The 21,080-nt window shown below is 27.9% G+C and overlaps 1 protein-coding gene across 6 annotated transcripts in view; it reads left to right on the forward strand.

Moving 5' to 3' along the window:
- Positions 1–21,080, forward strand: part of LOC126733954 (Kv channel-interacting protein 1-like) — a 300,096-nt gene that overhangs the window by 87,312 nt on the left and 191,704 nt on the right. The window contains exon 1 of one of the 6 annotated variants that reach the window (XM_050437445.1): positions 15,318–15,488. The exons of the other annotated variants lie outside the window; for them this stretch is intronic. The gene's annotated coding sequence lies outside the window, so the exon portion shown is untranslated. Of the gene's footprint in view, positions 1–15,317; positions 15,489–21,080 lie in introns of those variants that run through there. 6 annotated transcript variants of the gene reach the window in all.

Genomic DNA, 21,080 nt, shown 5'->3' on the forward strand with positions numbered 1-21,080 from the left:
TAACCGAAAATCATAATTTGACCTTATTCATTGTTCATGAATATCGGAATAATTGTATATTCATTTTCAATGTTATTGGTAAATAATATTTATTTTATTTAAAAAAGTAGCTATAGTTAAGTCGTTTTTCTGTCACAATTATGTATTAAGGAATTCATAGTTATCATCAATTGATAAAATGGTAAGTAACTTTTTACTTATAGTTGGGAAACTCTTATTCATCATCAGTTTGTATAATACTATTTGTTCAACATGTCTAATGTTTATAAAATTACAATAAAATAACTGGATAGATACAGAAATAGTGATTATTGTTTAGGTTTTTTTTGTACCTAATTTTATTTTATATGGTGAGTCTTCTTATCAGTCAGTTTAAAAAGAGTTTTTGAGAAATCTTTTGCCTTTAATAGGTATAGTATAAAAAAATCCTATGGCCTATAGGTCTTAGTACATAATTCTGGTCTGAATAAAAGCTGGCTAAAAATTACTAAAAAGTTATTCATCTGCCTTGAATTTATTGTTGAAATTATGTTCCTCATCAATTTGTATAATACCAATTGATTAAATTCATGTTGATAACATTTACTAAAATCAAGTCTACATTTTATTAAACAGAAATAATTTTTTGACCATGTTTAATGCTTGTGAACAGCGGAATTGAATAAGAAATTTATTTTACTAAAAATATGAATCCGGATATTTCAAAAATGTATATTCCTGGCAATGTTAAAATATTAGGTTCCTTAAAGCTGTCACAATATAACTTTATTACTGGACCAACTGAAAAGCTCAACCTCGTAATTTTTTGTGAAGCAGTAAATAAAAACCAGTCTGAATCAATTTTTTCCATATCATTTATGTGTGATAAAACTAAGAAAGGCTTCAATATTGAGTTTTCTGAGACACCTATATTATTATTTAAAATGTTCAAGGTAGCAGAACTAATTTTTTTTAATGTCTTTTGCTACATCTAAAAGTTCTTGCTAAAAAAAATTATCCAAATTGCATAGATTGCACGATTTTCCTCCTCGAAGAATAGAATTTCGGTAATCATAAGATTTCATATTAGTCATATATTAGTATACTATAAAATAGTTTTAAATGATAATGGTAAACATATTTTCTGCTACAATAATGCGTTAAAGAATTGACAGTTTTCATCAACTGGTAAAATATAGGGTAACTTTTATCTGGTAAGACTTTCAAATGGAAAACTCGTGTTCACCATCAGTTTGAGTAATACTCTTTATGTCTAATGTCTATGAAATTACAATAAGCTATCTAGGTAGATAAAGAAATTGTGATTATTGTTAAGGTTTTTTTTGGTATTTAATTTTATTTTATATGGTGGACTAACTATCTGTCTGTTTAAAATTAAAAAAAAAAATATCTTTTATTTTTAAGCACCTCCTAAACTTATATGAGACTTTCTATAGCCAGCTTTTTTAAAAAACAATTAAAGAAGAATTTTATAATCTTAAAGCACAAAGGTTTTCTTTTATTTAATTTTTTCTTTTTAACTACCTCGACAACTCGTAATATTAAAAAAAAATATTTTACAAAAATTCTTATCATTTTTTGCAAAATTACTTTTATTTATGAATTGGAGCTCAATAATTTTTAAATATATAACTGCATCAAAAGACCTTTGAATTTCTGGAAATACCGTAAAAATTATGAAAGAAAACCTTTAAGGCAGTTGAACTGACTGGAGAAAGTTGAGGTTATTTAATTTTTTATTAATAACTGCCTGGAAAGTTTACAATCATTTGATTAATACTAAGGACAAGATAATATGTATTAACTTTATTTAATTTTAGTATTTGCCTTTAAACCTAAGTTTATTTGAATTTTTTAATATGTGGTAACTAGTCTTCGTCTTATTTTATTAATTTAACTTTTAACATTTACCCTCGACTTGTATTATGTAGTGGAAAAAATTGTTTAAAAATTATATTGTCGTAAAACGTGTTTTCTTTCATATTATAGTGGTGGTACAAAAAAAACTAAAATCATAACCTGAGAAAGCTATAATGGTCTCTATAAGCCACAATTTCTCTTATTTAGGTAACAAAATAATGACTAAAACTTACAATAGGTCCGCACTTTTTAATTTTTTTTTTGCATTAGTCTATGTAATATTGATAGAGGTTTATCTAAATATTGCTACTTATCCAAAATTTCTTTTTAATATTTTTTTATTCTACATGTAATTTTTAAACCAAAAAAACTCTTTTTTGTACATTCAAAACATAAGGCTATAAAATTTAAGTGAAAAAACACATTTTCTTCCGTTTTATAGCAGTGGTAAACGAAATTATTACCTGGCAAGGCCATAATGTTCCCATTAGCCTTAATTTCTGTCTATGGAACGTAAAACACTAGCGAAAAATTACAGTAAATTCCGCTACGGCCTGGGCACATTTATGTATGAAAAATTCATGTCCTTCATCGATCTGCAGTAAAATGATAGAAACTATAATATCATTTTGATTAAGAATTCATTATTCTTATCAATTTGTATATTAGTTAATGGATTTTGTAATGTGAATATGTATGACTGTTTACTGATTTATTTGGTATATAAGACAGGTCGCGAGAAAGAAGTGGTAAACTGTAAGTAGCTGAAAATCTTGATAAAAAATAAATATATATCCAGACAGGTGAAATAGAGAAACATGCTAAAAATAAAGCATTAAATGCTAAAAATAGGAGGATCATTCAAGATCACTGAATGTCGAAAATTGTCACCCAATAAGTATTAACTCGTAAGACTCGTATCAACCAGTGAAGCAAATGAGGTTTTGCAAGGGGTTCAGTACCATAGACCACCTACATGAAAAGATTAAAAGAAAAAACAACAGAATACAATGTACCTCTCTACCTGCCATATATAGACTCCTATAAGGTGTTTGATTAAATTGAGTGATGGGCGAGAATAGATTAGGCAAACTTATCGTTAGTCGAATATTATTGATCCCGGCTTTATAACTAAAACTTCACCTTAAAAAAGTGGCTAAAAACTCAGTAATTCACCTGGTATTTAACCATTTTTTTTCAGAAATACTTGCCCTTTTATAATTTGTATAATATTGATTCAAACTAGCCTTAAAAATTAAATTATCAAGACGAGACATTCTGTTTAAAAATTCATGTTCCTTATCGATTTGTACTATAAAGAATAAAATTCCATACATTTTTAAATAATTTATGGAGAAGCTTATTTGTGTTTTCAATTTGTTAATATTCCCTATAATCAAATAATTTTCCAAAAGCTGCTCGTCTTCTGAACTTATGAAAAATTAATCAACGTGGAATCTTCGTTCACGCCCTGCTGATTAAACTTTAATATTTACGATTTTGAGGGTTATTTAGTCCAGTAAAACTCATTTTTGTAACAAGAATCTTCTCAAATAAACTTATTTTTTATTGATTCTCCGAAGTACTGTCAAATTTTTAATGTTAAAACTTCCAACTAAAAAATCTCAAACTGGTAGCAATTTTATACACTTTCCTTGCCTAAAAGCGAAAAACGACTTGACGAATAAATTTATTTCAGGGTGTGTCTCATTAAAAAGTTTTACGAATATTAAATTTAAAACATAATAAAATGAGTAGGTTTTATGTTTGGCGATATTTTTGTTGCATACTCGTTGGAAAAAAAGAAGGCGGTTTTATTTGACATAAATTTAATTAAAACCACGTTAAACAGAATTAATGCCCACCAACACGAAATCACCGGGAAAATAAACAAAACTGAAATCATTTTTATCGGAAAGTTTGTTTATTTATGCATACGATATGTAAATAATCATGTGGGCTGACAAGTTTGTTTAGAGACAACAATTGATTATATTTTGTTTTATTTACAATTTTTGATAATAACATGCTTAATCCCAACGCATTTAATATTTTTAAGTATTTTAATTAATAATACATCACACGAAGATTAAAATTCAATTGTTAGAAGACAAGCTGTTGAATTTAAAAATTGACATCCCTTATCGATGCGTATAATATTAATTGAAAAACATTTTTAAATAATTACTAATAGGAAAGCTTGTTTATGTAGATTCTCGTTAGACATACTTACTGAAAAACTTAATAATACAAAAACATTACGATGCATGTCAAAATCCACAAGGATCTAAAAATAGATTAAATGAAAATAAATAAAAAGTACAGAAAATAGGTGAGAAAGAAGACTATGAAGATGCTATTAGGATAAATAAAAAAAATATTTAAAAAAAATTGTAAGCAGTTAAAATGCAAATGAAAAGTTTAATTATCAAGACATTCTATTTAAGAATTCGTATCCCTTATCGATTAGTATAACATTGATTTAATCTTCCGTTTGTATAAAAATTTAGGCATTTTTGATAATGCATCATTCTTTTAATACAGTGAAAATTTTTAAGGTTCAATAATTTCGGCGTAAATCTTTAGCACGGAAAAAAGAGCTTTTAAAAATACTGCTATAGAAATAATAATCCCACATAATAACCCGAAAATTCAACTTTATTAAATCAGTTGTCTCATATTAGCTTAGGCTTAATAAATGGCCTATAAGATAATGCTTAGTTTATAGGTTTTAGCACAACTATAGAAAATAATGTTTTTTTTTGACTAAGAAGTTGAATCTTCGAAATTTACTTAAAGCTCTTTTAATATTTTTTTAAGGTTATTATATAAAATTAAAGCCTATTAAATGGCTTAAAAGTTGCTGTTTATTTCATAGCTGCACCTATACTACAGGTAAAGAAAATTATTTTTTTTACAAGAGTTTTTGAATAAAAAGTTGGATCTGCCGAATTTTTACCTCATTCTACTTAAAGAGGTTTTAATATTTTTTAAAATTTTATTTTAGAAGCCTAAATTAAAAAAAGCCTTATTAAATGGCCTATAAAATGCTGCTTACTACATGGATTCAACTACCGTAAGGCTACAGAAAATTGCATTTTCTTTACAAAGTTCTTGGTTAAGAAATTGGACCATTTTCGAGGATTTTTACCTAAATTTCCATTGACGAACCTCAATACCACTTAAAAAATTACTGCCATCTTATCATATTTATTTGTAGCTTTACTAGCTTCACTTATTCATGTTTTTCACGTAGAATTTCCGTTTTTTCAAATTTGTCCTTTAGATTTTGAAATATTTACTGATGGGGATATCTTTTTTTACGATGCAGTTGACCAGTAATTCTATAACAAGTTTTTCATGTAGAAAACGCATTACGAATAATTAAAATTAAAAATTTTAACTAAATATTTAAAATGGATCAAATAACTAGAGAGAAAATCTGTTGATTTAGTCGTAAAAATGACTGTATTTGATAATCTACCGCACATTAACAATGTTTTAGTTTTTATTTCTAAGTAATCTTGATAAAATCTTCCATAATACCCCAAGCAACACACGACTTTTTTTTTGTTTTATACCAGGGACCTTTTTATACAGTGAGGGACAAAAGTATTGGCACATATTGATTTTTATTAAAATTCGTATTTGTCCTCTAAAGCTACTAGACTTATTACATTTAAATATTTTCTAATTTAAAGTGTATACCCAAGACCATTCGTTTCTTAATATTTAATACAAATTTAATAAATAAAGGCTTTACAAAAGAACCCTTATGGTGGAATATTAAAATTCCACCAAAAATCCCATGGACAAAAGTATTGGCACACATGTTTACAAAGTGTTTAAAAATAGGTGCCTTGTATGTGAGAATTTTGAAGCAGTTTTTTTACAGAATATTTATATGAAGTAAAATATTTCTTTAGGTTTAGTGCTTATTTTAAGTGCATATATTGCAAATATGGGTCGCAAAGGCCAAAAAACGACGGAAGCCGAGCGAAAAATAATTGTACAGCAGCGAAACGAGGGTAAATCGTATTCAGCGATTGCCCAAATTGTGAAGAAAAGTCAATACTGTGCGTAGTGTCTTAAAAAGGTTTGAAACTGCAGAAAATTTCAAAAATAAGGCTAGAACTGGACGTCCGCCTAAGTTAATGGAGAGGCAAGAAAGAAAAATTGTGAATGAAATTAAGCAAAATCCTCGAACTAGCGCTTTTAAATTGCGGCTATATTGACAGAAAAAGATAGCATCAACGTGAGCTCAAAAACAGTACGAAGAGTTCTTCATAGGGCTGGATATAGTGCCAGAGTAGCTCGGAATAAACCATTTATTATTAAGGTTAACCAAAAAAAGCGTCTTGAATTTATATTTTGGTACAAAGTAATATTCTCTGATGAAAGTAAATTCAAAATTTTTCATTCAGATGGGAAAGTGACTGTGTGGAGGAAGCCCAATTATGAACTAGATGCACAAAATCTGCATCAGAGTGTAGTGTACTAGTGTGGGGCTATATGTCATCGGGAGGGGTTGGAAATCACGTTTTTATAGATGGTATTATGGACAAAAATGTATATTTAAATATTCTAAAAAAAAACTTAAGAGCTAGTGCGGAAAAACTTAATTTGGCAAATGATTATTACTTTCAACAGGACAACGATCTGAAACATACAGCCTATATAGTCAAGCAGTGGATTGCGTTTAATTTCCCTTATACTTTAAATACATCTTCTCAATCTCCAGATGTCAACCTGATCGAAAATCTTTGAAGTGAGCTAGGAAAACGAATAAGGAAACACCATATTTCCAATAAGGAACAGCTTAAACGTGTTTTGCTGCAAGAATGGAATAGTTTTGAGCCTTTCTATACGCAAAAGCTGGTCCATTCAATGAAAAGGAGGCTCACTTATATTATAAAAAGAAAAGGAGGTCCTACGAAATATTAGAACTGGGATTAAATTTTATTTGTGCTAATAGTTATGTTCATTTTAAATAGAATGTAATTTTTATTTTTTTTTGTTATGCTCTCGTTATGCTTAAGGAAATCTGTTTTATTTTTCATTATTATTATTGTACTAAATCTTTTATATGTTTTTAGTTAGATAGTTATTATTGGGTTACATAAATATAGTAAACATTATTAAATTACTTTATAAAATTATGGTGTGCCAATACTTTTGTCCCTCACTGTATATTCTTGGTTGAAATTCCACGATAAATATCAGATAAAATGTCTACGTGATATACGTTGAGGAATTTAATGCTTATGTTATTCACATTTAACAAGAAGGTTTTTTTAACAATTATTATTTCATAAAATTTAAACCTTTAAGTATGGTATATTGTATACTATTTAAAGATGCGTTTAATAGAATAAGCTTTTAAACAAATATACTTACCATTAAGAAAATGGTGAATTTTTGGTTAAAGAAAACCTATATAAAACCATTTTAATCGTTAAATCGGCTTTTTACTTTTAATTAAATTAGGTCCAGTTTTTAATTTGCAGATGTAATTTATACATTAGGGGGAATTTTTAATGTATAAAAAAATCATTTTTACCAGTGGCGTCCATAATGGGCTCATGATAAATATTTTATAATAAGAAAAGTAAACCACTGCATTTTTCTGAAATAAATTTTATTATTTAAATCTTTATTTAGTTTTAAGCAAATTGATATTCTTGGTATTTGTATTTGTTGGTTTAATTATTGTGTTTCATACACGTTAATTGATTTCCTACTTTTACTGGATTTCCCTGCTTATGACATTTCATTATTACACTATAAGATATATACGTATATGAAAACGTATATTGAATACTACACAGTGGCATATTTATCGAGATCATGTCATCAGTAATTGAGTTTAAAAAATCCCGTGTCAATTTTCTTAAATGTCGAAATTTTCTTCCTTTTGTAAACAGAATAGTATATGATATACGCATATTTTAAATATATATAAATATAATAAATTTTAATAAATATATCTTGACCATATACGGGTGATAAATATACCAAAGCAAAAATTTGCTAAAAAATCTTTGAGTAAACATATATTTAACGATAATAATATATGGTGTAATGCTTGTGACGCTTTTTTATGCCTACCTCAAGACAACTTAAAAAATTAATGATTTGAATATAAGACATATTTATTAAAAAATTGAGGTATTTTACAGGTCTATTCAACAACATACAAATATATTGGATGTGAAGTAATTTTGGTAAATTGAAAAATTTTTAACAAATACTCTGTAATACAAAAGAGACAAAATATCACTGTCAGTCTTTGACGGGTATCTTAGACTAACTGTGGTACAAATTTAGTAAGTCTAGGTAATATCTATAGTTAGTTTTAAAGGTATTATACAGAGTACCCCATAAAAAAAAATACACATATTTTATAATTACTTGCGATCCACCCTATATAGGGAAAAGTTCTTTTAGTTTTTAGACATTTGACAACCCAACAATTTTGCTCTAGAAATCTTTGCTCTATGCCTCATAGCTTAGACTCTATACAATTTGTTGATGAACCCGGTATATTCCATGCTTAGAGAAGAAAATTCTAGCATTTATAGAAGCTTCAAAATTAACGATGTAGCTTTACTTTAAACTTAAGATAATATGAGTCTCAGAAAAAAATTTCATGCAGAAGAGCAGTTGGCTGTTTATAGCGGTTCTTAAAATTTAATATCAAATACCAAATAAAGCGTACTTTATCTAATAATATTCTTTGAGATAATTTGAAACCGTATATCTGAAATTACGGCCAATTAACCATAAAAACAGTGTCATTACGCGCATTCCCGTGCCTGCAATAGCTGTCACATGTGGAATTAATCACGCGGGACATGATTAACAGGACAATTCTACGGTATGGTAATAATGTAATGGTTCGTATGGCTCTAATGATTCCGTCGGCGTATTGCTAACTAAGTGAAGAGCGAATGGAGTCGGCGGGCCGCTTTGTGCCTCCATTAATTCATTTAATTAATTAATTTCAAACGAATCGTGGTAACACGAAAATGGGAAGTTGAATTCGGCCAAAAAGACGACGTAAATAGACCGAAAAGACTCACGTGTAATGTGCAGTGTTTTTTTTTTTAAATAATTTTCGAACGATTTATCTTGGTTAAATACGTGATGGTAAATTCTTTCTTATGCACTCAGCAGATCGTTATTTTAACAAAAGCCAGTTTGGGGAACGTAAAACAAACACCGAACGGACGCATTCACTGTTGAACGTAATAAATTAACTTTACGCCATCGGTCTTCGTGTGCGAGAAGGAGATCCGCGGTGCATTCCAAAAGTGGTGTGCAAATAGACCGGGAAGCATTACGGAAATTAAAAAATGGCGTCGAGAAAAGTGGGAAATATACTTTTGTTGCCTCCCTCGTTTGTAATTTCGGGTTATTATGTCGGATTATTATTTGTGTGGAAGTATTTTTAAAGGCTCTTTTTCGCGCTAGATATTTACGTCGAAATTACTAAACCTTAGGGATTTTCACTTTATTAAAAAAATTATGTATCAGGATTATGCATAATTATGAATTGGATGAAGAAAATATTTAATATCTGCCAAAGCTGAAAGCTTCTCCATCGATAAATAATTATTTAAAAATGTATGAGTTTTAATCAATATTATACTAATCGATTGGGGACCTGAATTTTTAAATGCGATGTTTTGTCTTTAGATAATTGAATTTTAATGTTTAGTGAGAATCAATATTTTATTAATAGAAAGCATAAAAAAAATCAAATGCACTATGATTAGACATTGTTATAATTTAAAAAAATATATTCAGCTTTAATCTATAAATCAATTGGTCCTCCCACATGTTTGAAAATCCTAATTGCCTTTACTGTGCGCGATTTAAATTTTATCATTAAATGTCAAGTTCTTACTTACCGTTAAAATGAGTGGAAGATAGATGAAGCTATTTGATTTATAACGAGGTTTAAATTTAACCTGTTGACAGGTAAAATAACATCAATACAACCCAAAAAAAAATGTATGAATTTAAAATAGTTTTTTAGCATTAGGTATATTTTGGCGCCCAACAATGTGGGTGATTCTTTTCCTTAAACAATTTCAAACTTATTATCATATTTGCAACCTTCTACCAGATTAAATAATTTAATCCTGAGAGCACATAATACCTATAATTACTGTAGTAGTTCACTATAGCAGACAAACTTCCTATTCATAAAAAAAGGAATAATTTACACAATTAGTACATAAATAGCTATTCTATGTGGAATTTTTTTTTGAGACTCTGTCATATTTTATTAAATTAAAAATTAATTTACAACATTGATTTTGAAGTTTCTGTAAATGCTAGTGTTTTTATATAACCTACACGGAATGTAGGTTTGTCAACAAGGTATACAGCAAAGAGAGCGTCTAAACTATGAGATATAAACTATCAGTAAAGAGTTAGGTTATTAGGTATTAGTTCTACAAAATGAAAAGACATTACTTATTTTTAAATTTTTTTAAACTAACTACAGATTTAACCTACCCTTAAGAAATTTGTAATACAATTATAGAAAAAATAGGAAAATGTTACACATAAGAGAAATTCCCTTTTTATTTATGGGAATTGGAGCACACTTGCTTTCATTTGCAAATACTTCATTTTATTTTAAGACATACAATTTTTTAACCAAATATAAATTTATTAAAAAAATGAAAATGTAATTTAATTGGAAAAAAAACATTTCCAAAAAATTTTAATGAGAAAAAGAAAAATTAAAAATATTGTTATATATAATCACTTAAGTAAGCCCATGCAAATATAAGCACACCTAAAAAAATTATAGGAAGGTCCAACTTAGAAAATCACTGCATAACTTAAAGGCATCTGATTGCCTTACCGCTTAGGAAATATTCATAAATTCCATAAAACCCATTCATAAATAACAAATTTCCCGCCATATGAATTACGCGATTGTAGAATGTGAAAGAGCAATATTAACATATGAGTGGAACCGAAAGAAATAACTATATATAATTTAAGGAAATTAAAGGGGATAAAACGGGCATTTTTACCCCTTGCATTTATATATCAAATTTCGATAATTTAAGGGATTTTATCAGGAAACTCCAATACAGGTTCCTTCACTTGGCAACATACAAATTTAGGTTTGACACATTAAACTTCGGGTACAAAGTGTAACACAAAGGGATAATAATTATATTTAATGTCCAATGAAAATCATGTCAATAAATATATTTAATGACAAGACGTATGGCTAATACGTAAAATTATGTTTGACAATGTACCGAAAATCCCTATTGTCCTTAGTGTGCACTATTCAAATATTACACGTCAAATTCTTAGGGGGCATTAAAATGAGTGGAAGAAAAATGAACCTATTTGATTTGTTACGAGGTTTGAATTTAACAGCTAGAACAACATTTAGAAAACAGTATATAAGGTATATTTTGGCGCCCAACAATGTGGGTAATTTTTTTTGTTGAAAAATTTCAAACTTATTATCACTTGCAACTTGAGAGTGTGTTAATCCCTATATCAACTATAGTAGATCATTTTCCACACTTGTTACATAAATAACTATTCTATCTTGTTATAGAATTTATGATCAAAAATGAGATAAAAATCCCCGAAAAGGGTTCAACTTCTTAATCAAGAATCTTGTAAAAAAAATTTAATTTTCGGTAGTTTAATGATGTTTAATGATGCTACAGTTTAATAGGATCTAATTTAATATAAAAAATATTAAAAGGACTTTAAGTAAAAAAAAATTGAAATTCCGAAGGTCCAATTTTTGTTCGAGAACTCTTGTAAAAAAATATTATTTTCTTAAGCTGTGGTACGTCAAATTAACTAAACCTTAGGGATTTTCACTTTGTTGAAAAAAATTATGCCTTATGATTACGCATCCTTTCAAAGTTTTAATGTAAATAAAATATTAAACGCTTTATTTTGCCAAAGCTGTAAGTAAGCTCCATCAGTAATTATTTAAAAAATTTAATCAATATTATACTAATCGATGAGGGACATGAATTGTTAAATACAGCGTCGTCTTGATAATTGAATTTTAATGTTATGTTTGAATCAATATATTTATAATAGAATAAATTTAATTAAAAAGTATTATCAAAGTATGCAATTAATAAAAAATTTAATAAAACAATGTCAGCTATAATCTATAAATCAATTTGTCAGCCTACATGTTTATTTACATATCATTTGCATAAAGAAACACACTTTCCAATAAAAATGATTTCAGTTCTGTTTATTTTATCGGTGATTTCGTGGTGGAGGGCATTAATTCTATTTAACGTAATTTCAATTAAATTTATGTCAATTAAAACCGACTTCTTTCATCCACCCAGTATGCAACAAAATTATTGCGAAGTTTAAAACGTGCCCGTTTTATTATGTTTTTAATTTGATACTCGTGAAACTTTTTAATGGCACACACCCTGAAATAAAATAAAAATTTTCCCTCAAGTCGTTTTTAGCTTTTAGGCAAGGGAGGTGTATAAAATCGCTGTAAGTTTGAGAATTTTTATTTGGAACTTTTCCCATTAAACGTTTTATTCTGCCAAAACTGGAGAAATGTAACAGTATTTCGGAGGATCAATAAAAAATAAGCACATTTTAGAAGATTCTTTTTGCAAAAGTAGAGTTTTACTGGACTAAGTAACTCCCAAAATTGTAAATATTAAAGTTGAATGAGTAGGGCGAGAACGGAGGTTCCAGATTGATTAAACTTTTATTAGTTGAATATACGAGCAGCTTTGAAAAAATTATCTGTTTTTAGGGAATATTAGAAAATTTAAAATAAAAGTAAGCTTGTTCGTTAATAATCATTTAAAAAATTATAAATTTTAGTCTATATTATACTAATCGATGAGGGACATGTATTCTTAAATATAACGCCTTTCGATAATTGCATTTTTATGGTTATTATTAATCAATGTAGTAATAATAGAAGGGGAGAGCATGGATTCTTCAAAACTCTTCTTTTAGCGTTTTTCCAAATTTGTACAAATTTTGAAAATATTGATTTTTTTTTTGTAATTACACAAGGTTCATAAATCAAAAAATTGACTAGATGCCATTTTTAAAAAATGTACACATATTCCTTTGACAGTTTAGTTGGACACCTATTTCAGCGTTTTTCCAAATCCGTACAAGATTTTGAGAATTTTTTTTTTTTTGAAAATATTGATTTTTTTTCTAATTATCCGACACAACGTTCATAAGTCAAAAAATTGACCAGATGCCATTTTTAAAAAATTCACACATATTCTTTGGACAGTTTAGTTGGACATCTATTTTAGCGTTTTTCCAAATTCGTACAAGATTTTGTGAATTTTGAATTTGAATTTTTCTTTTTTTTTTGAAAAATTGATTTTTTTGTATATATGTATTCAATATAAGATTCATAGCTCAAAAAATTGACCAGATGATGGAAATTTGTGCACCTATTTCTTAAACAATTTCTATCCCAATTGGTTTTTCGCATTAATTAAATAAAAGAAACTACTTTAATCGCATGAAAAAAAAATAATATAATTGATTGAAAAATCAAGAGAAGTGAGTTGAATTGTAAATAAAAACACCTTAACTACCTAAAAAAAAAGAATTATTGCTTTAATTGTCGAGAAATTGCCTATTGGGGATCTTAAGGTTTTCAGGAAATTAAATTGTAGGTTACTCAAATACGGTAAAGTTAAAGTTTTTTATGCCTTAATTGCCTAAGAATTAGAAAACAACTGGTTGGAATTTCTTTCTTTAGATAATGATTTAATTGCTTTAAAAATAAACGACTACCGTTGCTTGAAAAAATGACTTTCCTTTTTTTAGAAATACTTCAGTTACCTCAAGAAGGACAAAAATAGTTATAAAAGCTAGAAAAGCGTTACTTTCCGCAAATTTTCTTTCTAATTAGTTGCCTGAAAAATATTTAGAAATAAATAGTTTATTTAAGAATAAATTTAAATAATTTTATAAAAACTCGTAAAAAGTAAGCTAAATTGTAAATAAATAAGACACCTCAACTGCCTGAAAAAAAATTGCTACTTTAACTGCTTAAAAAATAAAATTGACCAAAATGCTGTTATTGAAAATCTCCTATTATTTTAACAGTAATTAATAATCAAAACAAATCTATAATCAAAAATAAATAAATCATTAGAAGCCTTTATTTTACAATTGTTTGAAAAAGTGACTTTAATTCTTTTGAAAAATACCTCAGTTGCCTAAAAAAGAACAAAAATTACTATGAATTTTCTCTCTATAAATCAATTTGCCAAGCAATTAAAGCAGAGGTTGCTAAAAAATTTCTTGCATTCATTGCTTAAAAAATGCTAAAAAAAATTGTTTAATTGCCTGAAAAAAATAAAACAAAAAAATGCCTGAAAAATCGTGAAATGTAAGCTAAATTTCAAATAGAAACACCTATGCCATTATATAGAAATTAATGCCTAGGAAATTAAATTTCCAAATATATTTTTTTTTAATCTTAGGATTTCCAAAAATTACATTATAGGTTGTTGTATTTGTGTTTTAAAAATTGCCTGGAAATTACATCATCAGACCACGAATCTAGTGCCTACAAAATAATTGACTACAATTGCTTGAAAATTACTACAAGCTCTTGGAAATCTTCATTTTTCGCCAATTTTCTCTCTGTGAACCCATTTTAAGGCAATTAAAGTAGAGTTTAATAAAAAGAGCTAGAAAATATATGAAAGAATTTTTCAATTACCTGGAAATAACTAAAACAATTCTCTGGAAAAATCAATAAACTTCATCCATGAACAGTTTGATTAATGTCGTTCTGCTAAATGAAATTAATTGTCCAACATTTGCTCACTTTTTGGCCAGTTCTCTGAAGGAAGGTTCGCAGGTCAATGCCTTATGCCCAGACTTGTCAATAGCTTTTGACAGGGTCAATAATCAAATATTACGATATAAAAGGACGAGAATGGGTGTTGATGGATTCTTGCTGCAGTGGATTGAATCGTATTTGATTGATAGACCTCAGAGTGTTTGAACGAAAGGTTATCAATCTATAAAAATTAAGAACCACACTAAGCTCAAGGAACCATTAACCGAAATTAATATTTAATTCAAGAACACTGCTTTCTTAAACTGCTAGAAAATAAATAAAACGTGGCAACGTGTAAAAAATATCTCAACCGATAACATTATCATCCAAACGACACCCCACTAACCCACATACAAAAACAATGCTAAAACCAACCATCCCCTCTTTAAAAAAAAAATGAAAAAAAGAGTTCCAATATCGACAAAATATCACTACGTGGACCCCAAAAATAGTAAAGAAGCGCCGAAAATTGACAAGTAGGCGTGTCCATAGCTACACAGCTACACAGCTACGTTGCTAAGCAGCGGAAGATGCGGAGACGGTGGGCTCAGCGGTCTCCCGTAGCTGAAATCAGTCGTGAGAGGGACTCGCGGTTTATAGACACTCGCTGTTGTCCCGTGGATTAAGGCACAAAAACGACGAGGGTTTTACGTCGGGGGAAGGGGATTCGATCGTCGTGAAACATCTGTTGCGTTATTTTTGTGCCAGAGGGTTTTCAGGTTCTTCTTTTTGTTGTCCCTAAGGGTCGTAGCTGGTAAGTTATGGATAGGACGAGATCAGTAGCTTTTAGTATAAATCATTTATTATCTTGGGTTTTTTTTATAGTGGTTAAGAATGGTGCTGTTTTTTTATGAAAAAAAAATGCTTAAATTTTAAATAGTTATTAATTATTTCATATTAGATTTATGGTATTTGTTTATACAGGATGTTTCAGAACCCAGTCTATAAGGTGCCGGTACTTTTATAGGTTGTTATAGAAGATTGAGCCATACGGTTTTCGCATGACTGTGCTACTTTTTGATAAAACGAAATTGGTCGTTGTCAAAAATTTGACAGATGTCAAAGTTTTTAATTTACACAGTGATTTTAACTTTTGGGACTGCCCTTGTATTTTCGTTATTATTTAATAGATTAAAAAAAATAGTTTTGATGGATTTTTTCAGGTAGAACACTAATATATAATCGGTTTTGTGGTAACAATTTAGGATTTTGAAATCAAAAATAAACTATTATTAGGTTTTAAAAAAAATATAATAAAAAATATAACAAATAACTAAATTACCTTTTTTTTTAAATTGACAGGTCTATAAGCATCTGTGATGGCCTTGTTAAAAACAATACGGCAATGTTTCTATATCCTACTATTGAAATTAAAATAATAAGTAATTATTTTAAGAAAATTGTCTATTATTTAGTCATTTTTAAAAATAAGTGCAAAATATTATACATTTCTAAAGAGAAAAAATAAAGCGGATTTTTCTTATTAAAAATATACAGGGTATTCCATTTAAAAAAACATAAGTTTACCTTTTAGCTCTAAATCCAAAATTATAACAATATACCACTTATACAGGGTAACCCGAAATATTATCTTATACTACTGTTATTGTTACTAACTGATTTTATAACAGTTAATGCTAAAATGTATATAGGGTCGATTAAAATTAGTGGTCAGCAATGATAAAAATGTCATAACTTTTTTCTGGTTACTTTGTAGTTAATTGTATAGTAAAATTAAAAAGAACCGATATTTTTACATAAATAAGGTGCTCTTGTCTTACTTCGATAGGAGCGCCCGTTTTTGAACTAATCAGACATAAATGTTTTACAACCTACGCTCATAAAGTATTTTTGATCTTTTTTAATAAAATGAAAATGTATATTACAAATCATCAGGTATAAACATGACATAAGACCATTACAAATACTTAATTTTAAGACTAAAAAAGGTTTTCTTTGTTTCAAATTTTATTTCAAAATTGTAAATAATGTGTAAATAATTGAGAAAAGTTAAAACAATTAAATTATTAGCTAAGAAAAAACTAAAAACCAAACAAAAAATTTCTTGAAACCAAAGGCTTCTAACGAAATAAGACAAGAGTACCTTTTTTATGTGAAAATGTTGTTTTTTTTTAATTGTACTATCCAAATAATTCAAAATTAACTAGAAAAAAAGTTATGATATTTTTATTTTTGCTGACCACTAATTTTAAATGACCCTGTATACATTTTAGCATAAAATATTATAAAATCAGTTAGTACCAATAACAGTAGTATATGATAAAAATTTTGAAAAATAACGACCAGGCGTTTCAAAAACATTATCATAAAACCATCTTCAATAGGAATTATAAAACACCCTGTAATATGAAAACGATTCACTTTTCAAGATTCCTGTATATGAAATTTTTGTCTTATTTTTAGACAAAGATGCGGCTCGTAAAATATTGCGTTGTAAATTCGGGACACCCTATATACTGTGTCGTATTCTACGTAAAAAACCCCAGCAGAACTGTTTCTTACTTTTTCCATATGTTAAATATTAACAGAGATACATGTGTCCAAAATTGGATACTCTGTATATACTTAAGGGTCACTTGAAAAGTTCGCACGCATAACCGGATATATCCACTTTCAGAAAATTTTCAGGAAACACGAAAAACACCCTGTGTATTTATATTTAAAAATAGTAATATTTTAAGAAAATAGTAGTTTTAATTAAGCGGGGTTGACTCAATTTATTAACATACAAAGAAACAAAAAAAAATTAACAATTCGTCATTATTAGCAATAAAAGTTTGTATATATTCTTTTTTGCACACAAATGAAACATAGTAAGCAAAAATTAGTATTTCTTTCTCTTTAAACAAACTGGATCAAGCTAATTAATTTGACAAAAGTAATAATTATAAAAGGTTTTTGTACCACAAAAAATCTCTCCTGTTTCACCAATCATCCCCAAAATCCTCCATCAAATGATTTAAACTTTTTTTCTGGTATGGAATTACTTAGTGGTAGCGTGCTAAGCTGTATGTTGTGTTTTGATTTTTCCTTCTTAAGAAGTGATTCCCAAACTATGTCACCCAATGATGTAAGCCGATAAGATTGAGACATCTTAATTTTAACAGTGGTTTTGTTATGTTCATTCTCATTTTTCTTTAAGTGAATTCTTTTGCATTCTGAAATTCCCTTTATTTTTTATATACCTTTTCCAGTTCTTTAACATTATACATTTGCCAGTCAAGGCCCAGTGTTTTTACCAAACCCACTTCCGAATATATTTCAACGTATTTTTCTTTTGTTGTAACGACTGGATGTCTTATGAACTTAAAACATTAAAAGAACACCTTTATTTGACTGGTCTTACAGGAGTTAAAACGCGTTGCATCACAACTCAACGTCCAAACAACAACTACTAGAATAGATAATAAAAAGTGCAATAGAACACGCACAACTTGATTATTTGAATATATCCGCTTTTGTTATCAAAATTTGGATATATCCGGTTTTGTTCCAAATGTCGAAGCTTACTTAACGTTATAAATGGGATTTATTCAGTTTTGCTTCCAAACAAATATATGAACTTATAGAAATGATAAAAAAGAACCAAAAACCGTCAAAAAACGATTTTTAGTGAAAAGTGGATATATAAAAGTGGTTTTGCACCCAAATTTCTCACTTGATGTTGGTAACTATTTATAAACTTTAAATAAATTATAAACAAAATAAGAAAAAAATTATAATTTATTTACAGAAGTTGGTAAACAACATATATGTAGTGAATGTTAAGTAATTTCTTCGAAACTTTTTTGGAATAAATCAAATAGATAAAATATATAAAAGTGGCTTAATTTAAGAATGCTTGCATTTGAAATTTTTTTTACTTTATACTCTTTTCGACAATACATTATTTTTTATATAATTCACATAAAGTAAATTTGCATTAAGTTTTTATTATTTAATTTTTTTATTAGATTTCCAATTTTTAAAACGACTAACATTTAACTATTTAGTAAATTTAGAAAGACAAAATTATATCATTAAAGACTTACAAGTAAAATAATATACAAGTAATTAATAAAACAGCAAAAATTTGTTAAAATAAACTATTAAAAAGCGTTCCACAATACATTAACAACCAACACATTAATACACTTTTCAGCATGTTTATTAATGGGGTCAAATAATTACTGCCTATTTTCTATGAAAACGCTATAAATCTTTCTTTTTAATAAGTCTCACAAAAATACTCTACTGGGGTTAAGTCAGGGAATCTTGGCGGCCAAAAAACCGACCCACCTCCATTACATTTCTCTATTTGGAAAATGATTATTTAGATATTCCCTTACAGCTATATCAAAACATGATGGAGCATAATTCGTGCTGGAAATACATTGCTAGTAAATTTACATGGTGCTCTAACAGGAAATTAGGTAAAAGATTTCGATAAAAGTCCAAATAAATAGCAATATATATAACATTGAGCGCAAATTTTGGTTGGGAATAATCCGGCCTAATAAAATATGGATTTTCTGAGACATAAGAATTTCGTGTACAGGAACACCATCTTACGTAACTTGAACATAACATACGCCATCAGCATGTTGACTTCTTCTGTCTTAGGAGTGAAAAAATAGTTCATACTTTTAGTGAAGTCATTGGATAAGAAAAAAATAAAAAAACCACACTCTCGCTTCACTCGTTTATTTTACATATACCTTAAAATTTCCAACATGTTTCGGACTCAGCAGTGTCCATCATCAGAGCACATCAAATCTTTTTTTTAGACGTCTAAATTCATCTTTGTTAACAATAGATTTTTTTTCAAGCTCTGGTATGTCTAACTTGTGTTGGACACTGTTGACGCTGGACATTTTCACGCACAATGTCAAAAAAGTTTTCATTAGAGAAAACCGACTGTGTTTTTTTGATTAATTGAAAACTTTGACAAAAGTTTGGTGACATTTTTTCAGTGTAGTTATACTGTGGCTCTCTTTGTCTGACAAGAAAATTAGGTACATTAGTTTTAATCAACAAAAACACTAAATTAGAGGCTTATTGTTTTTTTTGCTCCAATGTAATTTTTTAGTAATTAATAGTAATAATTAGATTTGCTAAGATCACTAAACCATTTACCAAATGCCTTAAAAAAGGAGCTACAATTAAACATACCTCCGAATTTATTAAATGCTACAAACACTAAATTAGAGGCTTATTGTTTTTTTTGCTCCAATGTAATTTTTTAGTGAATGTTCTTTTGGGGTTCGGCTTATTAACATCTTATTTGTTTTGATAAATAATAATAATAATATTAATAATAATAACTCTTACACTCAAATCCATTCTCGAGAACACCATTATAAGAGGGTAAAAAAATGTGAAAATATTCTAAAAGTAATAATTAAAAATCTTTATGTTGCATTAATGCGTCTCAAAACTTCATATTTAGAGGCCTTGGAATATGAAATTATTAAAAAGAAAACGCACTTTTGTTCAGTATAAACCTTTTAGGTATGATCTACTTATTTTTTTATAAATAAATGCAATTAAAGTGAAAGTTTTTTAAGAAAATATTAAATTTAAAAAGCTGTAAAATAAAAATTATATAATCTGCTTTAATGCCAAAATAATTTTACAAATTTTGTAGAAAAACCCAAAAACTTATAAAAACATGCAAAAAAATAAACAAAATATTAACATAAATAAAACATCTCATAATGTATGAAACTCACGTATAAACTATAAATCTTTGAAATAAAAATTAATAAAAATAAAAATGATCGATGTAAAAAAAAATGCGGTCACAATACACAAGTGTAGTACATATTCAGTAACTGGTAAAACAGAAACTAGCCAAATAGTAACTGAAGTAAAAAGTAAATAGTACTAGTAGTAAATAGTAACTAGCCAAATCTTTACATTATTGCATTATTAATCATTACATAGGATGCAGTGGAGCCAAGTGAAAAAAAAATCAATTTTCAATAACAAAGTTGTTGCTTTAGGTGCCTCCGTAAATTTTTTTTAGATCACATAAATTCTGGATTAATTTCACTGATGATTATCCTACACTTTTTAATTTATTAAGGCCACCCAAATCAAAAAGAAAAATTCAATTTCTATTTTCCGATAAATCATCCGATGCCAATTACCAAACCCTTGACAGATTAATTTTTCTTTTTAAATCTTATAATCAAGTGATTTTATTATTTCTGGGGCTTTAACCGAGATTGATTTCAAGGAGACATATTATTTGTTGCGTAAAATCGGTTTGAGAATTCTCTATCACTATCGCTTTGTAAAGTACATAATAATTAAGTAGTGTAGAAAGTGACGAATTTCACAC

The sequence above is a fragment of the Anthonomus grandis genome, chromosome 3, assembly GCF_022605725.1.
Source record: "Anthonomus grandis grandis chromosome 3, icAntGran1.3, whole genome shotgun sequence".
NCBI classification, from domain to species: Eukaryota; Metazoa; Arthropoda; class Insecta; order Coleoptera; family Curculionidae; genus Anthonomus; species Anthonomus grandis.